Source organism: Podarcis pityusensis (assembly GCF_964106645.2).
Source record: "Podarcis pityusensis genome assembly, chromosome: 4".
Classification (NCBI taxonomy): Eukaryota; Metazoa; Chordata; class Lepidosauria; order Squamata; family Lacertidae; genus Podarcis; species Podarcis pityusensis.
Window position 1 is genome coordinate 101,957,733 of NC_138027.1, and position 25,957 is coordinate 101,983,689.

At 42.7% G+C, this 25,957-nt stretch overlaps 1 long non-coding RNA gene across 1 annotated transcript; it reads right to left on the reverse strand.

Annotated features, from left to right (window-relative positions):
* Positions 1-10,360: 10,360 nt before the first annotated feature.
* On the reverse strand, positions 10,361-14,355 carry LOC308476458. Its single transcript, XR_013985914.1, has 3 exons — positions 14,202-14,355; positions 13,551-13,656; positions 10,361-10,480 (listed from the first exon to the last, which is right to left on the reverse strand). It is a non-coding gene; the product is annotated as an uncharacterized lncRNA (long non-coding RNA).
* Between the last annotated feature and the right edge of the window lie 11,602 nt (positions 14,356-25,957).

The following is a 25,957-nucleotide window of genomic DNA, read 5'->3' on the forward strand; positions in this document are numbered from 1 at the left end:
AATAGAATATGTTGGATAGAATGAATCTGTGATTGGAATGGATATTACTGTATTTGTATAGAATAAAGATGATTGTGGCTGAATAAAAGCAGGGAACTGTGGTTAGCTTACCCTGAATATATTTCTGGATTTCAGATTAGCTTTGTTTCCCTATCCAATAGCACCATCAAGTGGTTAAAATGATTTTTTAAAAAAACAAACAAACAATTTCAACAATTTCATTTTCAAGCTATACCACATAGCCCTCATCATAGAATTGTAGAGTTGTAAGGGACCCTGAGGAGCATCTAGTCACTTCGTACTATTCAATTCTAGTCTACTTTGCTGCTGGTGAAGGCATAAAGGTTCTGGCAAGGGGGAAAAGGTGGTTGCCATACAGTACAGAAGCACACACACACACACACACACACACACACACACATGCCTATCTGAGCGACTTCCTATTCAGAGCACTGCTGCAAAGCATTTTATATTGTCTGCCCTTGAGAGGTATTTAGAAACTGCAGCTGATGAACTGCAGGTTCAGTTGTGCGTCCCACCACTGAGAGAGTTGAGGTAATGAGTGGCAGGGCGTTTTTTGTGGCAGCAACCTGACTGCAGAAACCAAAGGAGGTTATATTTCCTCCATCTCGGCATACTCTCATTGGCTGTTTTATTATGTTTTCATATGTGCTGGAAACCACCCAGAGAGGCTGGGGCAACCCAGCCAGATGGGCAAGTTATAAATAATAAAATTATTATTATTTATCATTTCCAAGCAAATAGTAAAAATATTTTATTCCACAAGAGTTCAATTTTATTTTTTGTTATATAAAGGCTCTTCTTAGTTTTAAGGTGTTTTATGCTCTGTTCTCTGATTACTGATTAGTTTCCATGCGGGGCACAGTGGCTGAAAAGTCTTGAAGATGTAGGTGAAGGATATGTAGTCCAGACAGTGAAATACTATACTAAAAAGAAATGGGTGGTTCTTTTTAAAGAAATAAATAAAATTCCTATTCTTTTGCAGCAACATCCCATGCAAACTCACGAACTTTACTTCAGAGTTCCAAGTGGCTGGCATCAACAAACTTTAGACTCTGGAACAGACACTAGGAACAGATTTCGTATTAGGAACATCTGAATATACAGTATATTAAATTTCACTTTCATTAGTGTCTAGGAAAGCACGTTACACTGTATGTTTAAATATACCGTATTTTTCGCCCTATAAGACGCACTTTTCCCCTCCAAAAATGAAGGGGAAATGTGTGTGCGTCTTATGGGGCAAATGCAGGCTCCTTGGCTTCAGCGATAGCAAGGCGAAGCCTCCGAAGCCTGCGCTCCGGAGGCTTCGCGTTGCTTCCGCTGAAGCCAGGAGAGTCTGCTCTTTGAGGCTGGCTGTGGGGGAAAGCAGCGCTTTCCCCATCGCCAGCCCCAGAGGATGGGGGGCAGCGGGAAGGCACGCGACGCCTTCCCGCTACTCTCCAACCCGGCTTGGAGGCTGGCGGTGGGGAAAGCAGCGCTTCCCCCATCGCCAGCCCCAGAGGATGGGGGGCAGCGGGAAGGCGCGCAACGCCTTGCCGCTACTCTCCAACCCGGGTTTGAGGCTGGCGGTGGGGAAAGCAGCGCTTTCCCCATCGCCAGCCCCAGAGGATGGGGGGCAGCGGGAAGGCACGCGACGCCTTCCCGCTACTCTCCAACCCGGCTTGGAGGCTGGTGGTGGGAGAAAGCAGCGCTTCCCCCATCGCCAGCCCGAGAGGATGGGGGGCAGCGGGAAGGCACGCGACGCCTTCCTGCTACTCTCCAACCCGGCTTTGAGGCTGGCTGTGGGGGAAAACAGGCTTTTCCCCAAGAAGGGAGAAGGGACTGACTGGCAGAGTCCATCCCTTCTCGCTCCTGTGGGCTTTTGCGGGAGATGGGGGAATTCCCCCACCTCCCGCAAAAGCAGGCAAAAGTCAAGCGCTCTTTAAAGGGGCTGCGCGGCCTTGCTGGCTTTTCTAGGAGGTGGGGGAATTCCCCCACCTCATAGAAAAGCCCGTAGGGGCCGTGCAGCCTTTAAAGAGCGCACCGCTCTTGGGGGCTTTTCCCCAAGGAGGGAGAAGGGACTGACTGGCCATTTCAGTCCCTTCTCTCTCCTGGTCGAAAAGCCCGCAGGAGTCGCGCGTGGCTCCTGTGGGCTTTTGCGGAAGGTGGGGGAATTCCACCACCTCCCGCAAAAGCAGGAAGGTCTTGGAGTAGCGCACAGGCTGCGTGCAGCTTGTCCACTGCTCCCAGAGCTGCGGGGGGGGGGGGGAATCATATTTTTTCCCTTGATTCCCCCCCCAAAAAAAAACTAGGTGCGTCCTATGGGCCGGTGCGTCCTATAGGGCGAAAAATACGGTATTTGGATATTTATATTGCCAACATTGGTCCAGTCTTGCCTTCTGGAATAACCATGAAGATACCCTTTTGAGTCCACGGCTTCCTTGACCAACTACATCTTCTCTCTAGCACCTCTGTGGGGCTCAGGAGCCCAGTTACATCACCCTTTGCCTGGAGAGTGGGCAGCCCCTCACCCTTTTTCAAACGTCCTCCCCTTGTGAAATGTTCCCTCAGCCTCCTCCCTCTCCCCTCTCCTTGGGAGTTCTCTGGGCAGTCGCTGCTGCTGAAGCCTGGTCTCTGAGCTGTCCCCCACCCCCACCCAAAAGAGAGGTGTCTCCTTGAAGCCACCCCACAGGGGCCTGGAAAAAGGATGCCCCTAGCCTTAGCAGCCCAACAGAGACTGGCCAAAGGTGAACGTGAAGCCAGCACCTTACCTTGGGAACCAGCTGCGGCACCGCTGGGCCTGCCTGGCCTGCCACTTGTCTGTCCATTCCCTACAGCAAGGGCTGGCAGACTGGCTGGCTCTGAGGCCACCTCAGCTCCTGGCAACCAGAACCACCTGGTCAGCCCCAGAGGCATCATGGGGTGCTGCAACAAACAGCTGTGCAAGCCTTTGGGAGGCAGAGATGCAAGAGGCCATCAAAGGATGGAGGAAGGAAAGAGGAACAGAGGCCAGTGATGCCAGTGGCACCCCTCACCATTGGTCAAGGCACCCCAGGGTGCCACAGCACGCTGTTGAAAACCACTGGTTTAGTTGAAGGCCAATGTGGGGTGATCCAAGCAGCCCCCATTGGGCTATTTTGGAATTGCACCCCCTGCTGGCATGCATCATGAATGAGACAGGAGCCCTTGGCTCAGAATAAGGAGATTAGAGAGGCAGAGTCCTAGGGAGTGAGTCAGGGACAAAGGACAATCTGTGAATCTAGATAAATTATTCCAAGGAAGAACAGCAGTTTGCTTTCTGCTTCTGTTCGCAGGGGCTGCTGGTCCAATAAAGCCATGAAAATGCCACTTTTGACTGTTCCTTAGAGCTGCTACTAAAGGTATTATACAGATATGCAAAGTAAGGATCTTTCTCTTAAATTGCTAGGAATTTGCCTTAAATGTTACAGTTATGTCTGGTACATCTAATCTTGGAGAGAATGATGGCAACTAGTGCTCTCGACTTTTGTGGGTGAGCTGAAAGTTTCTTTGGACCCTGGATGAAAACCTGGAGGCTGGGGGGGGGGTGTGCCTGAAGGGAAATGAACTGATTAGATGATTGATTGATTGATTGATTGATTGATAGATAGATGATAGATAGATAGATGATATGTATGCAACTTTGTACTAATGTAACATTTTTATATGTAATTGTGTATTTTTGCAATATTTTCTTTAAGTTGTCTGTTGTTGCTTCAGTTTCCTATACACTGCTTAGAGATATTTTTTATATATCAAGTGGTATAGAAATCAAACAATCAAATCTTGAAGGAGACTTTGGATGATGGAAACATCATTTCTTAGATGCTCATAGAAGCTGATGCCAGAAATCCTGAACCTGTGGCAATAGATGAGAGATAGGTTAGGCGTATGTGGGTGTTGGTGTGCATGCGGGCTGAAGGATAAAGAAGATATCAAAACACTGGGAAACACTAGAGAAAGTTTTGCAAAAGTCAGCTAAGCTCTTTCACCCCTTTTAGTACTTTGCCAATAGCACCAACAGTATGTTGTTACAGATTTGATTTGTTTGTTGCATTTAGAAATTTGTAACTTCCCCTCAAGTTAAAAGCATTCTCCAATAATAGAAACAAGGATCTGGCACAAACAGCTGGGAAACGATGTTTTAGAGAATCCGTCAATACATATATATATAGTTGCCACTTTAACCTTTCACAAAACAAGTATTCATTTGCAATGAAAGTCAAGCCTCTCCTTGGGGTACACAGATGGGTCTGTAAACCATATGGCACTGAAACCTCTTTGCTGTATGAGATTGACATGGAAACAGTGAGTCTTCGTTTTACAGTGATAAGCATTGTGGGTAAACTGCCTGTTTCTAAAGTTCTGCTGAAAATTTTTTGTTTGCGTCTGAAGATCATGTTAAACAAGAATTAGATAACAATTGATGATATTTATTTAGGCAGCTTGTCCACAGAGTGGAAGCAAATTAAAGTATTCAGGATGTTTTGAATTGCATTGAACACAAACAGCTGACATTCAGTTCATGAATGAATAGGCAGTAATCAACATCTGGGTGATGATAATCACTTCTTCATGTGTTCAGCTTCAGTTTCCCCTCATAGATCATTATTATCTTGTCCTAGAGGAGTCGAGGTTGAAGGTGAATCATCCAATTCAGATTTTTAATTATTCAATTACATAGCAGGATTTTGTCAGCATTAAAAAGAGGCAACCAAAAAAAGCAAATGGTTGTGAACAACCAAGCTAATATGATTTCTTAAAGGGCACTTATAAAGCAGCCAGAACCCGTCTATTTTGTATTGATCATATTAGTCTCAAGGCAATACTTAATTGGCATATCCTCCAACATTTCTCTGATGAAAATAGGGACATCCTAAGGAAAAGTGGGACATTCCAGGATCAAATCAGGAACTGTTACGGCTTCCGTAAATTTGGGGCTGTCCCTGAAAAATAGAGACACTTGGAGGGTCTGAACTGGTTACCGTATTTTTCATCCCATAGGACGCTCCGTCCCATAGGACGCACCTAGTTTTTTAGGGGGGAAATAAAGGAAAAAATGTTTTCCTTTATTTCTCCCCCAAAACCAGGTCGGGGAACAGCGGGATGGCGGCACTGCGCCTCCCCACTGTCCCCCGAGCTTGTGCGGCTGGCCAATGTCTGCCCGGCGTGAGGGGCGCTCTGCTTCAGGGCGCGCGGGGCGGCAGGCTGTGGATGTCTGCCCCGCACGTGGGGCGCTCTACTTCAGGGCGCCCCGCGCGCCGGGCGGCAGGCTGCTATCCCGCAGGGCTGCCTAGGCTGCGGATGTCTTCCTGAAGCCTGGAGAGCGAGAGGGGTCGGTGCGCACCGACCCCTCTCGCTCTCCAAGCTTCAGCGAAAGCCTGCATTCGCCCCATAGGACGCACCCAGATTTCCCCTTCATTTTTGGAGGGGAAAAAGTGCGTCCTATGGGGCAAAAAATACGGAATTACACGGCCCAACTTAGGAAGCTCAGCCCTGAAGCCCAAATTCCTAGACACTAAGGGGTGAATGTGAATTAAGACCTTTGCAAATGTCAAAAATGTTTTCTTCTATATCACCTAATTGTGGGAGCAGCTGCAATAAAGTTAGTACCTAATATAAATTATGGTTGGAATGTCAGTTGGTGCGAGATTTTTGGAATATAATTATGACAGTAATGATAAATATTACTAAGGGAACTATTGTTTGTAGTCCAAAATTAATGTTACTGAATATCTTTGATGATATCTATATAAATATACTTTCAAAAGAATTGGTCTTCTATATTATCTTAGCAGTATGTATGGTAATTACAATTCAATTATGAACAGGCCAAAATCTTACACTGGATGTTTGGTACTGTTCATTCTCAAATAATAATACATAATTTGAGATTTCAATAAGGACTAGAACCTCCAGATACTTTTTATATGATTTGGCATTCCTTTATGACATATCCAGCTGAACCATCATTTTCAAGACAACCCTTTGTCACAAGGCTGGCAAATATGGAACTATGCTTGATGATCTGATAGTTTATTTTAACTGATGCACAACTACTCATTCTATGTGCCTATTTTATAGTTTTGTTTTTCATCTTTTAAATTTTGACTGTTATCATTTTGTTCTCTCTGTTTTATATACATTAGTAAAGGTAACGGGACCCCTGACCATTAGGTCCAGTTGTGACCGACTCTGGGGTTGCGGCGCTCATCTCGCTTTATTGGCCGAGGGAGCCGGCGTACAACTTCCGGTCATGTGGCCAGCATGACTAAGCCGCTTCGGGTGAACCAGAGCAGCAAACAGAAACGCCGTTGACCTTCCCGCCGGAGCACTACCTATTTTCCTACATGCACTTTGACGTGCTTTCAAACTGCTAGGTTGGCAGGAGCAGGGACTGAACAACGGGAGCTCAACCCGTTGCGGGGATTCGAACCGCCGACCTTCTGATCGGCAAGTCCTAGGCTTTGTGGTTTAACCCACAGCGCCACCCGCGTCTCTTTATATACATTATAAATGGAATAATAAAAAACTCTACCTACAAAAGGTGAATTAGGGGAGCCACTTTGCAGTGAGTTTTAATGAAGCAACCACACAGAATATTATAGGCGTTTCCAACACAATTAACCTTCACATAAGAGATTTGATGTGGCACCATCTCAACTTCAGGTATTCCTGAATAATTTGGATCTTTTCCTGTCTGGATTAAGGTCTGGTTTTAGAATGGAAAAAGACTTGGTCACCCTCATTTGTAGGCAGCCCTGAGATATGGATGGATCAGGTGTGAACCTGTTGAAGTAGCATCATTCCCAGGGCCCTGGTGGGAGCAGCCAAGTCACCACTTAAGGCAGTGGCAAGTCTTCATGTGGTTATGATTGGTCCCTCCATTAAAGAACTCCTCCCAATTCACCCTCACCAAAAGATCAGTGGTGGACTCCCTGGAACTCACAAAAATTGTGGGCTGCTCACCTGAGTCCTGCAGTTGCTCTTACACATCTTTTCGCATACAGATGCCAGAGAGAATATTACTCAAAATGAAAATACATTTTTCATGACATAAAGTTTGCAATCACCTAGTTCAGAACAGAAATAGCTCATAATTCTTCTGTTTTCTTGATCCAATCACAAAACATGGCCTACTTCAGTGCCCCAATTTTATTTTATTTTTGCATGTTACTTTTCTTCTACTAACTACCTAGGCATAACATTATTTTGCCGCAAGCCTTTTCATAACCCGTTTCCCTTTCATAGGCATTTTGGGAACATTTTAACAGCTGCCATTGCACCAGTGATCGTTCTCTTTCCCTTGCTTCTCCACCCCTTTTGAGCCAAACACTTAAAAATAAATGGTTCAGTGAATACTCCCTTTCCACAAGGTGGAATAGCAAGAAGGAATGTCCCTCACACATATAAATTGGCTTGTGAAATGTTGAAGCATGACACATTGTAAAGGCCTACCTCTCTGCTGCAGATTCTTAGTACAACTATACTTTTCATTCTGCTAAGCTTGTGTATTAAAAGTAAATGTGAAAGTATATGGGGAAGGAATATCAAACCCAGTATATGTTGATGAAGCCTTTCTTTCTGATCGGTAGGGTTGTTGGAGGCTTCTGTTAGTAACAGAAATAGCCACAATCCACATGTTCATCCACAGTCAGGAAAAGAAATCATGATAGCAAATATGAGTGGTATTCACTATCTTTTTTTTAAGTCTAAAATGGTTATGTAAAGAACTATATCATTTTCTGCATTGCTTTTTACACTTCCCTTCCACTGATGTGTACTGAAATTGATTATATAACAATGTTAGCTTAAGCCATTGATTTCTGTGGTTCTTACTCCGTAATAAGTATATGTAGTACTGAGCCTAAATATCCCATGTCGTCAGAGTACTGAATGAATAAAATATCATTGAGTTTCAGTCCCCATAACTAGAGCTCATTCAGCAATGGACATGTGTATGCATGCTGTTTTAGCGCCCACAAATAAGTAACCTATGTATTCAGGCAAAAAGTGAAATTATAGACAGAAGAAAGCAGGGGAGGTTAATTAAAATATTTGTAGGCCACTTTTCTAGGGTCATCCAAACTGGCTTGCAAGCATAACAAAAGATAAAAACAGATGAGCTCCATCTGCAGGTGCTTGTGGAGTATAGTGCAGGATTAATAGGATTTTGTCACATTAATTAAATACCAATGCATTATATTTGTAGAGTCCTGCTGGATCAGACCAAAGATCCATCATCCTGTTTACAAGAATAACCACCGAGAAGCCAACGAAGGTGTAACTACAACTGTCCTTCATTATCATGGAATCCCCAGCAACTGATATTCAGAGGTACAATGTATCTGAACACTTAGTGCGATATACCCAATCTGGCTAATTAAGTGAAATGAATTAGGAGGATATAAATGTGTCCATCCAGAGCTATTTCATTTCCGCCTTGCTGTGAATGCCATTCCAAACCTTGTGCGCTCCTGATACTTTGGGTTGCCTGAGCACCCATAAAATTGCCCACGAAGGGGCTGGGCACCCACAACTCTCAGTGGCCGCCTCCATAGGACGCTAAGAAACAGGCGGTGGAGAAAGGAAGGAGACGCGTTTCCACTCCCTTCCCACTCCGCATGCCCTTCCTTGGGACTTGGGATAGGCCAGGAGGAAGGGAAGGAGGGCCTCTTGCAAGCCTGCTCTTTGCCCCCACAGCCTCCTTGCCTTGCGTCTAAGCAACTCTACCCTTTTCTCTCTCTCGCCTTAGAGTGGTGGGAGCTTGCCTTGGTGAGGCCCCCTCTCAAAGCCGTTGGTGGCTTGGATGAATGGCATCCCGCCACCACAGCTGCTCCCTGGGGCTCCTTCCCAGCAGCCCAATCCCAGCCTTCCACTGCCACGTGGCAGGCTCTGCGACAAGCCGCTTTTAAGGGCTGTTGACCTTCTTTGTACATTTATGTATTGAATTTGCGCTCAAAATAAATTAACTGCTTCACCAGCGCCCTCTTGCTGGAGCTCCGCTTCCCTGGCTGGGGCTGGAGGTGTATGCGCCTGCCTGCAGCTCCCTGGGCTCAGGCTTCGCAGCAGCAGATCTTACTTCCGAGGAAGCGGTGACCTGATCCCTTCTTGGGAAATGTCAGAGCATATGAAAGCTGTTGCACGGAGGGCTGGGTGTTTGGCACACGGCGCTGCTGCCAGAATGCACACCATGCCCTCATGATGTCATGTTGCGATGTGATCACGGTGCGCGCACACTGGGTGCCCACAATCTGGGGCCCAAGTTAGCAGCCCTGTTGGGTTATAATGACCTGTCTAACCCTGTCCCTCAAAGAAGCACTGGAGCTAATTTCAACAGTCCTCTACATAACTTGGATTTATTTCAATGTGACTTCTAGTATCCGCTTTGACATGACTAGGCTCTATTGGACCAAGGGTTCTCCTAATTAGTTGGAAGATTTTTTTTATGGAACATCTCACCTCATTTTGTGAAGGGACATGTTGACCGCTGTAATGAATCCATCTGTTTCTGCAGCTAAATTTTTGCAAGCTGTTCTGTTCCAGAATGATGCTTTGGAAAGAAACCTTGAAAATTGTAACATGCAGAAATCACTTTAATCTGCTTCTTGAGATGTCAAAGTCTTCACCTATTGAATTAATTAAAAGTGACTGTCTTGAACTTGAGCACGATACATGACAACCAATCAAAATGTGGACCCTCTTTTCTCTGATGATTCTTAAATGATAACAGCATAGAAAATGGAAAACATCTGGGGGGCAGAAGAAAATCCTATAGAGCTGGAGATAGTAAACATGAACACTCTCCGGGCATCTTTTTTCCAGGCCAATAGGCAGCTGCTTAGTGCACACTGACCATACACTGGATTTGTTCCATATAATTACCAATCTTAAAGCTCAGTCTCAAACAGCCAACTTTGCATAAATCTACTGAGGAAGAAAATTGTGAGATGGTTCATCATGTCATAACAGATGGCTGTTGAATGAACTCCTTCTTTCAGGAAGCAGGTAAGTATTTGTCTACTTAACCAAGCTCCTCGACACATCCCAAGTCTTTTCATTACTGACATATCAGCAGCCTACCCTGCAAGGTTGTTCTTAGGACCTTCACAATAAAGTTTCTAAGGTATTTTATGGACTGTAGGGTTTTGTGTGGGCCAATGGACAGGTCTCACTGTTGTTTGACATTTCCAGGGGCACTAAGCAAGGTTATCCATTGTTGCCACTTATTTTTTCTCTGTGACAGAACCACTCATTAGAGAACTAAGAATGGATGGCACAATAAAAGTTCTCCAGTCCTATGGAACTACTCACTGTTTTTTTGTGTGTGGATAATATTGCTCTCATTTTGATAAACTCGGGGCTTAACTCCCTTGGAAGGTGGTGGGCTCTCCTTCATTGGATGTTTTTCAGTGAGGTCAGATGGTTGTCTGTCATGGATTCTTCAGTGATTCCTGCACTGTAGGGGGTTGGAATCATATGACCCTCAGGGACCCATTCAACTTTACAGTTTTATGGTTGTATTATCTACACTTGTCTTTCCCCCAGTCTTTTCAGGCATGGTCCGCAATTTAAAGCTTCCTGTCCATGTGCTTTTTGCTTGTTTTTCTTTTTTTGGCCCAGAGCTTTCCTCTTGAAAATCCGTTCTTTGAAGCTCAATCGGAGTGAATCGGAGCTCAATCTGTGGAAACCCTGAATTGACGTTTGCTCTGATTCAGCTTTAAAGACTGGGTTTTCACAGGGAAAACGGGGGGGGGGGGCATGCTCAAACACAGAAAGTTAAAGTGTGTAACACTGCCTGGAAGGAGTGGGACAAAAGGAAATGAAGCAATCAACAAATTGACTGAGTGAGGAACACTATATATTGAAGACTGAAGATTATACATACCCCAGACCTGGATAAATTAAAGCCCAAAAGGAGACATTAAACTTGACCTTAGCTCAACAACTACAATAAATAAAATTAAGAATGTGTACCATGACCTTTAAATGTTTTAGTGTAATGATTCTTAAAAACTTACTGAGTATATAAGAATTTAATTATAGACATTTGCTAAAGGAAATTAAAAGAGATTGCATGAATAGCTGCATATTCCTCTGATGCTGGAGAGTGCTGCAGCAATTAAATGATTACATTACCAAAGCTGCTGTGCCTATTGCAAACTATCCCTATTGCTATCTATCTGGCAATACAGAATGGCAATACAGAATAATTGGAATGTCTACTTATTGACTTGATACATAAGGGCAAAAAGCCACATTTGCAGTAAGCAACAATGTACTAACACTGGGGAGATGGGTATACAAAATTCAGCATTATATCATGATGCAGTACATCTTTAAAAAAACCCTAATCTAAATCAATCATGGAGACAAGTTTAGTCGATCGTTGCTAACAATGGAATATTCCTTGGGATCACTGAATTAGAGCTTTACCATTCACCTTTAGAGCTAAAAAGCATTTATACAAATTGAAAAGGCCTTTTTTGCTTAACTGGTTCAAATGTTTGGGATATAGGGATAAAAATATTGTTGCCCACTTTATCACCTCTAACCTCTAGATTAAATCACCAGTTGTTCTATAGTTCAGATAAATTCAAACAATTTAAGGCATGGGAAATGGGCAGGGGGTATGCATACAATTAGAGATCAGTCCATAATTTGACCATGATTGTGGATGAATGGGCTGATCTAGGTCGTCTTACCAAGACTTGAGTGAGTGTCCTGGGGGGACCTCACCTTGCCCAGCTGTGTCCACTTGTGTACTTGGTTACAGCATCAGGTTAGACTAGGGGGTCAAGGGGGGTGTTCCTGTTGGCTATAAAAGCACTATCTACTTTACTTGAAAATCTCTTTACCTTTGAGGGTTTGGATTTTTTTGTTTTGTTTTGTTTACTATCAAGCTGTGTATATATTTTTTTAAAAAAATAAAAATGATAATGGAGACAAAGGACACTTTATAAGAGTTTATTGGTTTCATTGTGGCCCATATACTGAAATTGGAAATTAGTTTATCTAATTTGATGGAGAAGTGGTATTCTCAAATTGGGTTGGTGGCCTTTATGGAAAAACTTGCTTGTCAACTGAAGAAATAAGTTTTATGTGAAATTGTTTGTTTTATTAAATAAGTTTCATTCAGAGAGTATGACATGATTGGCTTCTCCCAAACCATGCAGCTTTATGGAGTGATATTATGGGCTAAGTTGTTTTTCCTCGTTCTCTTTGTGTTTGCAAATTGATTACTTTTATTATGGTTCTCTGATAGCTTCATTAGTGTTCATTTCTTTATGTGTTATCAATTGTATATTTGCAGATTTTCTACTGTCTACTTGTTTTGATTTCCTGTTTGCTGAAATAAAATGTAAATGTGTATTCTGAGTCTTCGCTTGCTTTCCTTTGATATGGGAAATATGAGTAAACTATTCTTTTAAAAAGAAAGATTGTAAGGTATTCTGCCATTAGGAATGCATAAACTTCCCAAATTATTTCCACGACCTCCATTTCCTGAAAAAGTGGGTGCTCAGTTTTGAGCTGAAAATATATTTAAGGGATGCTTTAGGAAATTGATCTTCATGGATTCTGATCTGACCTGACTTGATTTATACCTCACAGACATATGTGGATCAGAACTTTAGTTATCTGTCAACTTCCAGAATGTTCTAATATGGTTCTTGACTCAAAAATTGATCAAAATACATTAAATATATATTCTGATATAATATAATTTTAGATATATCTATTTAAATGCAAATTTTCATGCAAGCTAAAAAAATTGCAAATTAATGCAGAAATAGGGTGGAATTGACTTATGGGTGCATACATACAAAAGTGACATATTGCTAATGTTTTCTGTATTGCTACTGCAAATCGATGCACAACAGGCAGATTACCTTGCAATTCTATATGAGGCTGGGCTTCACTTAACTGAATTTACTATTCAAACAGCTGAAGTTTAATACTGCTTTTACTGCCAGTTTGATATTTCACAAGCTGCTACTCATTGCAAATGGTTTTACTATTGTTCATTAAAAGTTCTTGTTATTGCAGATTAGCAATCACTGATTTTAGAACTGATTTTGGGACACATTACTGGAACTGTGCCCAAGTAAAATCTGTCCCCAGGTAAAATCATGAATATTTTTTGTACCCCTATATTTCTATATAGCTTCACAAGGGGTCTGCACATGTAAACAACAAAAATTTATGACTTCCTACTGAAGCAAGGAACAATATAAGCTGCTTTTTGCATTAACTGGTTTACATAGGGCAGTCTACCAAACAGGGCAGCTAAATCTACTGTCCCATCTGGCCCTGCAGTAATAAACTTTCCTGCCTGGTTGCTTGAAGGTGATTCTTAATATAGGTGTCCATGATAATTACCAAGCTGATATAAACATCTCCCAAGATGGCATTTCTTATGCAGAGCTGCAAGTACTAGTATTGAGTTGTCTTGAACACAGTTCTATCAGTGATGAATGTGTATGTTTGCAGAGTGGAGAAGGAGTCAGATTTATGTCAGCTGACCTTACCACTGCCTCCACATGTTTATCCAAATCTCTGCACACCGCCAAATGCATAAACGCTGTATGCATATAGACTCTTCCTCACAATCCGTATCTTGCATTTTTGCAGTAACTGAAAGAGAAAAAGAAGGAAAACTGACAGAGCTTTCAACTTATTTGCTACCACTCCAGATGGATTTTTTTAATGCACAGATTAAAGCCAAAATCAGATGGAACAGATTTATACACATTTGAAAATGACACAGACTGGAAGTAGACTGAACCATCCGCCCTTCCCTAGGAGTGGCTCAATCACAAAGGATGAGTATAATTCCAGTCCCAACAAAAACTCTACACAGACTTTCATTGTGCACCTGCAGGGATTGGAAGGGGAATGAGCACAATGTGCACTGGCCCTTACTTTCATGCAGTCAACTGTACAGACTCTCCACATGCAAAACCGCATGTGTGAATGGGAAACCTGCAGGAAACAAATTACTAAATATTGACAAGTCTAACCTATGTATATTAGGGTGTGCAATGCACTGACCACAAGATAAAGTTCAGACCCCAATTCAGACTTTTTTGCTTTTTAAAAAAGTAGCCTGCTAACCAGATCACAAGGTGATGCTTTGACAAGTTCCTAAGATAACATCAGAGGTATCCCATATTTCTCACCAGTATTAACGTATCACTCTGAAGGGCCGTAGCTCAGTGGCAGGCAATCTGCCTTGCAAGCGGAAGGTCCCAGATTCTTGGCAGAGACTCCTGCCTGGAGAGCAGCTGCCAGTCCAGCTGGACAACAATGAACAAGAGCAACCAATAATCTGACTCGGCACGAGGCAGCTTCCTGTGTGTGAGAGAAGGCTACCGAAAAGGTGCATAACTGACAAGAATTTTAGTAAGTGCCTTATATAGAAAAAGAGATGCAGCAGATTTCAGCTGGAAAGATAGAACTGAAAATGAAAGCACAATGCTTGAAAGGGGACTCAGGTGCTGCCTAGTATGGCAATGCAGAAGGGCCAATAAGCTTCATGTGTGCCATTTCAATGCATGCAGAGGCCTGCAGACAGATGCTTGACTGCATATGGCCCAGAGTTGGCCTGCGGAGACAGTTCCTCTTCCCCATCTGCAGTGTGTGTTCATGTTGAAAGTGTCTGTCGAGCTACCACATAAACAGCTGCACAGGTTCCTAATCTCTCTTTTAAAACTGTTTGGAAAATACGTCTCTTATTCTTTCAACACCATTATGAGTGTCATTTATTAGCCCATTTGTCAAAATCCAAAAAGGGGAAATATTGTCTGCCCTGGTCTTTTCCCATTCTGTATTTAATACTGCTGTGATCTTCAAAGTGGACTTATTTAGCTTATTCTATTCCTGCTGGCAGTGAGATCTGAGGCCATTTTCTCCACAAGTTATGTTTCAATATCCTCCAACTAATTCATTAGATCAAAGTGCAAGTGAAAACCCTCAGCCCTTCATTACAGATGTCAGTGATGAGATCAGAGGGGCGAGTAATGCTTTCAGACAGCCTTTTTCATGAATATGGCAGTTAATATAGACATTTCCATCTCTGGACTATTTAAATGCTGCAAGGGTTACAGGAGTTGGCTATTTCATTTTCTTGATGCTCTGCTGACACCTCCTGGAATCTAGATGGGTATCTAAAAGCTTTAAACACGCCCATCAGCATTTAAAATAAACTTTAACAGCAATTTACTTTTTTCCATTCCTACTGAATGGAGTAACTCTCATTATGCAAAAACTTTAACATTTGCATCATATTCCATCTTTACATACACACCCCTCCCTATTTTATTTTGTTTAAAAATTTGGACTTGGTTCTGATAATAAAAAACCCTGCTCTCATCCTATCTTCTATCAGTATAGCAAAACTAGTTTTTGTGTTCTAACACTCTAATGAGAACTTAAAGTGGAGCCTGCTGTTATCTCAGACCCTCCACGTGTCCCTATTTTCCAGGGATGTCCCTGATTTAGAGAAGCCATCCCTGTTTCTGATTTGATCCCAGAGTGTCCCACTTTTCCTTAAAAGGTAAAAGACCCCTGACAGTTAAGTCGAGTCGCGAATGACTCTGGGGTTGTGGCGCTCATCTCGCTTTACTGGCCAAGGGAGCCAATGTTTGTCCGCAGACAGTTTTTCCAGGTCATGTGGCCAGCATGACTAAGCCACTTCTGGTGAAACCAGAGCAGCGCACAGAAACACTTCTCCTTAGGATGTCCCTATTTTCATTGGAGCAATGTTGGAGGTTATACAGTTATAGAGTTATCTGCCTCCTGATGAACCTGAAGGCAATCCTGTATAGGGATTTTTAAAAATGTTTAATGCTTTATTATGTTTTTATATATGTTGGAAGCTGCCCAGAGTGGCTGGGTCAACCCAGTAATATGTGTGGGGCATAAATAGGAATGTCCTGTTCCATAATGATTTTACTATTTTTATCTGAGAAATGTTGGAAGTTATGTTATCTATGCAGACAACAACAGACTCTGTTCTGAGGGGCTAATTAGGTGCAATCAAATATTAATAGTTCACTCCATTCCAAAAATCAATAAATTTAGGAAAATAACTTTAGAGACACAAAGTAAACAACATAAGTTTGCTAAGTAAATAAGCATAGCAGCCCTGCAGGGACAAATTGGGAGTCTGTCTAGTGCAAGGATAGTCAGCGTTTTTATACCTACCACCCACTAATGCATCTTTCTTGCTTGTGCCGTAGAACCCCCTACCGCTCGCCTAGAATCCTGAAACACCCACTAGTGGGCAGTAAGTACCAGGCTGACAACCCCTGGTCTAGTGCATCTGGTAGCTACAAGTCAATATGTTTTTGCCCTAGGTGTTGCTAAGACCCTGAACTATACGCACGAAAGTCAAAACTACCTTCTGCTGCAGATGTAACCATTACAGGCCAGAGTCATTGTCACATGCAGAACATATTTCTTTGCCTGAAGTTTGCTGAGCTAAACTACATTCCTCATTCACGATAGTTTAGTTATGGTCATCCAGGCACTGGTAGCCCCCAAACTGATTACTGCCATTAAGGTTAGTGTGGAAGCCACAGCTAGAGCCATACAGCTCCTGTGATGAAAGCGCTGCAGTGACTGTTGATACGCTACTGGGCCAAGTTAAGGCGCCTGCTGTTGGCACAGAAAGGCCTGAACAACAGCTCTGCCCTTTATTCCATACTCACACCCAAATGAACTATCCCAATGGCAGATCGGGTGCAGGAAGCAGAGAGAGGAGGAAATGCACCAAATTGGACCTGAATCCAAAATTAATTTTAAAAAGGAAAGCTTTGGATGGCCTCTTTACTCCTACCTGTGACCTCTACAGAGGCCAGAGCAAAGTGGGATAGAGCACAGGGGTGGGCTGCAGTGTAAATAGGGGACCAAGCCATTTAACATAGTAAATAGATTTATTTGCCTATCCCCTGTTCTCAGGGTTCTACAGATCGTACAACATAGGTACAAAGCCCTTAATGTGGTAGCTGTGAAAATTCTATATGTGGGGTATTATGTAACACTCTGTTATCTCCTCTTTTGTTGATTATTCTGTAACACTTATATTAAAAAATGGGGGGTGCACTTGTTAGGTTGGCTTTGTATGTTGATTATGGGTGTAGGCTCCCAACATTTTATATTAAAGGGGAACAAAGTAAGTTTTTCTTCCTTCAATTTTTTAAAAAAATCTATCCATTGTCATTCCTAACTGAAGCTGCAATCCTGTACTTAATTATCTAGTAGTAAGCTGATCGCCGAAGAATTGATGCTTTTGAATTATGGTGCTGGAGGAGACTCTTGAGAGTCCCATGGTCTGCAAGAAGATCAAACCTATCCATTCTGAAAGAAATTAGCCCTGAGTGCTCACTGGAAGGACAGATCCTGAAGCTGAGGCTCCAATACTTTGGCCACCTCATGAGAAGACTCCCTGGAAAAGACCCTGATGTTGGGAAAGATGGAGGGCACAAGGAGAAGGGGATGACAGAGGACGAGATGGTTGGACAGTGTTCTTGAAGCTACCAGCATGAGTTTGACCAAACTGCGGGAGGCAGTGGAAGACAGGAGTGCCTGGTGTGCTCTGGTCCAGGGGGTCACGAAGAGTCGGACACGACTAAACGACTAAACAACCACAAAAAGCCCCATTAAACTTGGTGAGACTTGCTTTTGAGTAGACATGTAAATGTAAATGAGTAGACATGTAAATAACATGTACTGTTATTTACTCATCAGTGTATTTATCCCTTCCGGTCATGATCCTACACACCTGCCTGACAGCCTCTCTTTCCTGGGAATTCTCTCTCTCTCTCCCTTTCTTGGGGGAGGAAGTTTAATCAGATATAATTAATATGTGCTATAGGTAGCCTAATCCTGATGTGTCTGATTGAGCAGTGTTCACAACTTTTATGAAGGTAGCTACACAACCTATTTCATCTATCTACGTAGTACTTTCAGATAGCATTTAACAAGACTCCGGTTATATACTACAAGTCAGTCACAGCAGATCTAGACATTTTAGTTGAGTCTGAACCTGAAACAAGTAGAGGGTGGATGTTTCTTGGCTGCAGGTGTCACTGTCGGTCTCTGCCATGGACAGAGATAATCAAGGTGTGATTATATTCTTCAGATTCTAATGAAATATGGAGGGAGGCAGAAAATTAGCTGTAATGACAAAATAAATCAAAAGCCATTGATATACTTTCTCTTTAAGGCAAGCATCCAAGGAACCAAGGCACCTGGAACAAAGAAATAATCTATAGAAGCAATGAAGACTGACATGATTTACACAGATTTCCTACGAAGGTAGCAGGGAGAGAAAAATGGCAAAACACCATACACATTTTTAACAGTATGGTGGTTGAGTTTCAAAGTGAGTGGGCAGAATTACATTCATAAATCTCTAAAACTGTCAATAGAAACTGACTGCACACATCCCTGTACTTCAAATTCTATTTGGTATCATTCCTATTTTTCATAGGAGTAATTTAAGTGATGAGATATCTTGGAGTAGACTTGTGTTTATATTTAAGGAAGTTCCGTGAATTTCCTCCACAATGGACAATAGGTATATGGTATTTACTAAAGAAAACATTTAACAGCTTTTAAGCTCCTCTGTTGAGAATTCCAACATAAGGCTTTGTAATACATGCTGCAATTTGGGGTGCAGAAAAGTCAAATAGCATAAGGGAAGATTGGGGTTCCTTTTCCTTTGTTATTTTTTTTTAAGTCACTAGTTGATTCCAGCAGTTGGCTGACCATGACTGCCACACACCATCCCCCCCCCCTTTGAGTCTGAGTGGTGCTGTGAAGTGGTTTAATGTGAGATACATTTCTGGTAACTTTATGATCTCCCTACTATGCAAAGACCACTGTGCCATTTAGCCTTCTGGTTTGATATGGCACAGGCTAGAAGAGCAGAAATAAGAATCTGGACTCAGGCTATGCTCATTAGATGAAGAGGTTTATCTCAGAGTTCCTTCCCTGCTCACAGATGCATATAGTCAAAATAAAAAAAATCCTTCCAGTAGCACCTTTAAGACCAACTAAGTTAGTTCTTGGTATGAGCTTTCAGTGTGTATCTGAAGAAGTGTGCTTGCACACGAAAGCTCATACCAAGAACTAACTTAGTTGGTCTTAAAGGTGCTACTGGAAGGATTTTTTTTATTTTGACTGTGGCAGACCAACACGGCTACCTATCTGTAACTAGATGCATATAGGTTGGTGTTCTTTCATCCAGAAGTCCCCTTTTCCTTGTCTGCAGTCTTGAAAAGCTGCTGTCAGTCAAAGCAAGCAGAAGAAAACCTAGAGAGATCAATGATCTTGCACAAGACAAGGCAGGTTCATACATTTTAAGGTGGAAAGCTTGAAAGAGCAAACTTCTTAAATCTGATTAACTATTAGCCCGTAAAATCAACCATCGCTTTAGGTTTTGTGGAAAGTGGCTGAACAAATGGAAAGGAAAATATAAAAAATATATATAAAAATTCCATCAGCTCCAGGCTATCTTTATAAATGAACAGTGAAAGTATTGAAAGCTTCATTTCAGTTTGCTGTATGTTTGTAAATCTAATCTTTCACCTTTCTCCTCACTAATGGGAGGCTGCTAATGGAAGAGCTTATTGTTTTTTAGCTGTAGTTCCCAAAAATGCTAACAGGAATAAAGAAATGTAAAACCATGTGTATCTATTGTAAAATTATAAAAGAAACCCGCACTGATTTCTAATTATCTGCTTTGTGAAAAGGGAGAAAAATATGGATGGTTTTAGTATTTATTTATTAAAAAGGACATTTCAGTATCAGAGTGAGTATCATCCAGTAGTCTGGTAACAAGTGCTGCAAACCAGCCCTGATAGGAGGTGACTTTTTCTAATTCACATTCCTTTCTTTGAATAGGAACCAGACTGAATGGGAGGTGGGAGATATGTGGATGCACCTCCACTCTGGACAGTGCCCCCCCCAAGCTTCCACCAGGCCACAACCCCAATCCAAATCGCCCTCCTGGAACTGACATTAGCCTCAAGGGAGAAAACCGACAGCTGCTGTTCAAGTTATATGCTGCAGAGTGGCTCATTCCGAAAAAGCCTCTGCTATGCATTTGGAACCCATGTCTCTGACTTAATAGAGAACCAGTTTTATTAGACCAGATTGCACCTGGAAGTCTATTTTTTCCAAAAAAAAAGTATTCATATACTGCTATGGCATAAGAATATATCCAAGTGGTTTACACATACACATATGCATATATAATAAAACACATTAAAATATAAAATCAGAAGCTATCAACTATTATGGAAAGTTATTTTCTTAACTGCCTGCATAAGCTAAAATTTTCAGCAGGCATTTAAAGGTTGAACAGAAGGTGCCTACTAAATTTCGATTGGCTGTGCATTTCACAGGACTGGGCTAATCGCACTAGGGGCTCTATTTCATGTTGATGTCCAGTGAGGTTTGCCAACTCAGGGAACAATCAATGACAATTCTGCACATAACCTCAGTCACTGAGCTGGGATATAAAGGTTCAGGCTGTCCTTAAGGTATCCTGGACCAAAGTTGTCCAGGGCTTTGTAAATTAATTCAAAGACCTCGAACCTGGCTTAGAACCAGTGCAGATGTTTAACAATAGTGCCATGTGTTGTTAAAAATGTGCCCCCATCAGCCCACTAGCTGCTTGTATGCTCAAGGGCAGCCACCGCAAGGTAGCAAACAAGTCTAAGGATTCAGAAGGTTTATAGGTCTGGCAGTTTCGCCTGGTTCGTTACGGCTTATGGGCACTAAGAGACTGGTCTGGCTACAGTTTCATCATGATCAAAGGTGGTGGTGGTACAAAAACTAAAAAATATTGCCAGATAGCCCTCTGGTCACCAATTCAAGGTGGACCTGCAGTGTCACCATTTCATATTTTTACCTCACACGCCTGTCAAGAAAATAGGCTGTCACCACCCTCCCCTTTGCCGTTCCATTTAGCTTCTCAGTATAACTTGCAAAGAGTATCAGGGCAGCATAAATGCACCCTCTGAAAATAATCTTAGTTCCTAGTGCACTTCTCTAAACCTCTCTTGACACTCCCCCCTCACACTCTTTATCCTTTAGTATAACCTCCTTCCAGCTTCATGAAACAAAAGTCCCCAATCTGATGAGGATCAAAGAGCAAGGGGTGTATACCGCATTCCACATAATGTGGGTATTTTAGCTTCTTCTGCCTATTTTGCAGATTTCTAAGTGAAACCGTAGGATCAAAAAGTTAAATGGTCTTGAACAAAAGATTGCTAAGCTTTTCATGTCATTTGATAGTGAGAAGCCATGTAATATCCCCTTCTGAGTTGAACTGCTCCCAGTGTGATTGAAGCCAGGGTGTAATTATAATCAGAGCTGTGGATCCACCACATCAGTGTAATAAAATCCTCCTGGTGGAAATGTTAATTGTGTAGTAATTGCAAAATGAAAGGCCTTTGCTGTAAAATAGCTTGGATAGCAGAACATGTCTGAATGAGGCAAAAGTGGTCCACAACAAGAAGTAGTGCTCAGAACTGAAGGAGAACTTAAGAATTAGATCCTTGTTTCACTGAAGAAAAGAGTCACACACAGAGAGTTGGGCTACCACATATAGAAGAAGAAGAAGAAGAGTTTGGATTTGATATCCCGCCTTTCACTCCCTTTAAGGAGTCTCAAAGCGGCTAACATTCTCCTTTCCCTTCCTCCCCCACAACAAACACTCTGTGAGGTGAGTGGGGCTGAGAGACTTCAGAGAAGTGTGACTAGCCCAAGGTCACCCAGCAGCTGCATGTGGAGGAGCGGAGACTCAAACCCAGTTCCCCAGATTACGAGACTACCGCTCTTAACCACTACACCACACTGGCTCTCTATACAGGATTTCAGCAGCTTCTGTGATTACTAAATGACAGCATATCTTCACTGTTCGCATATTGCACATGGGAACCTGATTATGAAGATGAGGGTGGTGATGATAGTAATTTATTACACTGCCTTCACCCTAAGAGCCCCAGGCAGCTTACAACATTAAAACACAACATTAAAATAGTTTTAAAACAGTTTTAAACAACTCAGTCACTGACACAAGATGGGTCCTAAAAAAACATGTCAGAAGTGTCAAATGCCAACGTAAAGACATATATCTTCAGCATTTGTTGGAAGCTCTGTGATGAAGGTGCTAGACACACCCTGTGGGGAGGGAATTCTACAAGTTAGGGGCTGCTACAGAGAATGGCTTCTCCCCCCCCCCCCCCACTCCACGAGGTTCCAAGGACAGTGAAACAACCCTCTGACAATCTGGAGGGAGGGAGGTGTTCTTTCAGGTATTTGGGCTTGAATCGTTTAGGGTTTTAGGCACTAAGGTGTCTAAATAAGGGATGGAGACAAACTGGCAACCAAAGCATCTATTTTTAAACATAAATTTTATGATTCTATAGATTATATGAGATCTAAATTGAACCCTTAGACAGTAATCTGGCTGCTGCGTTTGAAAGCAAGTGAAGTTACTGATATCTTCCAGGACAACCCAACATAGAGTGCATTGTAATAATGTTATCAGTAATCTCTGTCCAAAAGTGTCCATAGCTGGTGAACCACGCAGAGCTCAAAAAAGTCAATTCTACACACTGGGTGCATGTGGGGGCACCTGGTTCACCCCCCCCCCAAGATTCTGTACCCAGGGCCCAGCCCCCATGCTCCACCAGTGTACAAGGGTCATCTAATGAATTTCCAGCTTTAAACCATACTCACAACACTGAACTAATTTGCAGAAGACATGGATATGAATGACTTCCCATGCAGAAGAAATGGCAAGCCTTTCCATAGCTGACATCTTTATGAGAGAATTGCATAATGAGATTGCTTGAAAGTTTAGTACACATAGGACTTTCTTCCAGTTGGAGTGCAGCTAGTGTGATGACAGTGAAATTGAACCAGCAATATGCAAGTGTTCTCTCTCTCTCTCTCTCTCTCTCTCTCACACACACACACACACACCTACCTCACTGTGAACTGCACTTGCCTCTCTACTTACCTCTTTGTCCTTGCCAACTGTTCTGCACAGTAAGAAGAACCTATGTCGTGTTGGTAGCAGTATTAGAGAAGTAAAACAAATATCCAAAAATGTTAGAAGAATCACAACTTTTAAAAACCAAATTTTCCAAATTTTCCAGTTTTAAAATACAAGATAACACTTTGAATGTGATGCTTTTACCTGATCTTTGGGGGAGTTTGATTACTTTGAATTCACTGGGATCTCGTGATTTCTTTGGCTGGCATTCTTAGGAAGCGCTATCAATAGTCAGCCACTTGACACTGTGAAATAGTAAGTAACATTGCAAGTCCTCTATCAGATGCTTTCTTGCTCCAGATAAGACTGGGGTGTATCCACTGGTTGCACGAGCAGAAGGAAACATGCACAGCCAGTCTTTCCTTGCTTGCTTCCTTGCTTGCTTGCTTCAAAGACTTTTTGGACTCCCCCTGAACTGTCTTGCAGAAGAAAGGACACCATAAAGTGTCTCTGAGCAATTTGGAGCAATATTCCACTGAAGACACAGATATACATTATCAGTGTAATTGAAGTGATTTGGATACATGTTCTCTGTCCTGAAATCAAATGCTTCAGATCACAGTGAATATGTGTTCAAAGAACTTCCGCCACAAATCAACTCTTCATCCTAAATTACATCTGCCCTACATGGGATCAAATCTGAATAATTGTTTACAAAAATAGGAAAACAAATATCTTTTCCTCCTTTCTGAATGTTATTATGGGTCATTCTCACACCAATAAACCCACTAAGGATGAGCTACTGAGACCAACATACGTAATGCCTTGCACACCATCACCCTTTGATTAAATTCATTTCTTTTTAACAGTGACATTTGCACTTGAGTGCAACAGAGGCAATTCTGCTTGAGAGATCAGCAAATTAGCACAGCTGAGAGTCCTGTGATCATTCCCCGCAAGCTGTCTTCATTTTATCCAATGAAAAAATGTCTGTCTTCCTATGCAACACATTGCAACAGGACTGGAGATATAGCTGCCATATCCAATATGAACTGAACCCAGGACAGAAGGAAGAAAACACGAGGTAAAGAGAAATAATACACAGTGCAAAAGCTTCTTCTCCGGCATTGCTGTAGTGGGACAGCCACCTGCAAGATGCGGTAGCCTTAATGCCACCCAACTGCCCCAAAATAGAGGATGTGAACTGAGGGAGTGCCACAAAAGCACCCTTTCTTTCTTTCTTTCTTTCTTTCTTTCGTTCTTTATGATTTTCAGTTATATACATTTCAGTAATTTTGCAAACATTTTAACATTTTGAAACTTGACTTCCTGTACTTCCTCTCTTTCTGCAGTTCCTTAAATTTATTTTAATATTTTCTGCATATTGACCCAACCGCCCCTGAGTGCCCTCTCCCACTTTGTGGAGCCTGATTGCCCCCTGGTACACTCCAGAGTGTAGGGCAAGGAAACAAGCCAGGAGACGACTCAAACGCAGGTGGATGAAAGATCCGAATGAATGCAACCAAACACTGTTGAGGGCTCATCATCGAGCCTACCTAGTGGCAGTGAAGGCAGCAAAGAAGGCACACTTTGCTGCCTCCATTGCATCCTCATCATGTCATCTGGTAGAGCTTTTCTGAGTTGTACAGGCTGGCCCAAAGGATGTGGTAGAACCAACGGTAGCTCGCTGTGACTTGCTTGCAAAGCATTCTGAGGATAAAATTGCTTGCATCCACCAAGATCTTGACTCTGCTGTTATAGCAGATGAATCTCATGGGGTGTCCAGAGCACAGTCTAGTCCTGTTGTGTTGGATACGTTTCAGTTGGTAAGGCTTGAGGATGTGGACAAGTCAGGGCGACCACTTGCTCTCCAGACCCTTGCTCCTCTTGGCTGATAAAAACCATCAGGGAGGGGACAGCTGGCTGGGCCAGGGAAGTGGTTAATGCTTTTTTATAAGAGGGGCTGGCCCCTGCCTGCTTGAAAGAGGCAGTGGTAAAACCACTCCTTAAGAAACCTTCCTTGGATTTGAAAAATCTAACTACCAGCCAGTTGTTAATCTCCCTTTCCTGAGCAAGGTTCTGGAGCAGGTGGTTGCAGACCACATCCAGGCGCTTTTGGAAGAAACTGATTTCCTAGATCCATTTCAATCAGGGTCACCCTGTATGATGACCTCTGTTGAGAGAGAGACAGGGGAAATGTGTCCCTGGTAATTCTCCTTGACTTCTCACTGGCTTTTGATACCACCAACCATGGTATCCTTCTGGAGTGGCTGTCCGAGTTAGGGGTGGGTGGCACTGGTTTGCAGCGGTTCTGGTCCTACTTGGAGGGTGTTGCTTGGGGAGTGTTTTTCAGCCCCATGGAACCTTCAATGTGGGGTTCTGCGGGGTATGATCCTATCCCCTATGCTGTTCGACATCTACATGAAACCACTGAGTGGGATTATGCAGAGGTTTTGAGTACATTGTCAGCAATATGCTGATGACACTTAGCTCTACTTCTCCATCACATCTGCAGGTGAGGCAGTGGACTGGTGTCTTGCCTTGATAATGGACGGATGAGAACCAACAAACTGAAACTCAATCCAGATAAAACTGAGGCACTGTTAGTGGGTGCTTCCCTAGACTGGATGACTGGGAGGTTGTCTGCTCTTAATGGGGTTACACTTCCTCTGAAGGAGCTGGTACATAGCTTGGGGTTGCTCCTGGATCCTTTGCTGTCACTTGAGACTCAGGTGGCCTCAGTGGCATGCAGTGCTTTCCATCAGCTTCAGCTGGTGTCCCAGCTGTGCACTTATCTCAACAGGGATAGCCTACCTATTGTCGTCTATGCTCTGGTAAACTTGAGCTTAGATTATTGCAACGTGTTATACATAGGACTGCCTCAAGATGGTTTGAAAGCTTCAGCTAGTGCAGAATTCA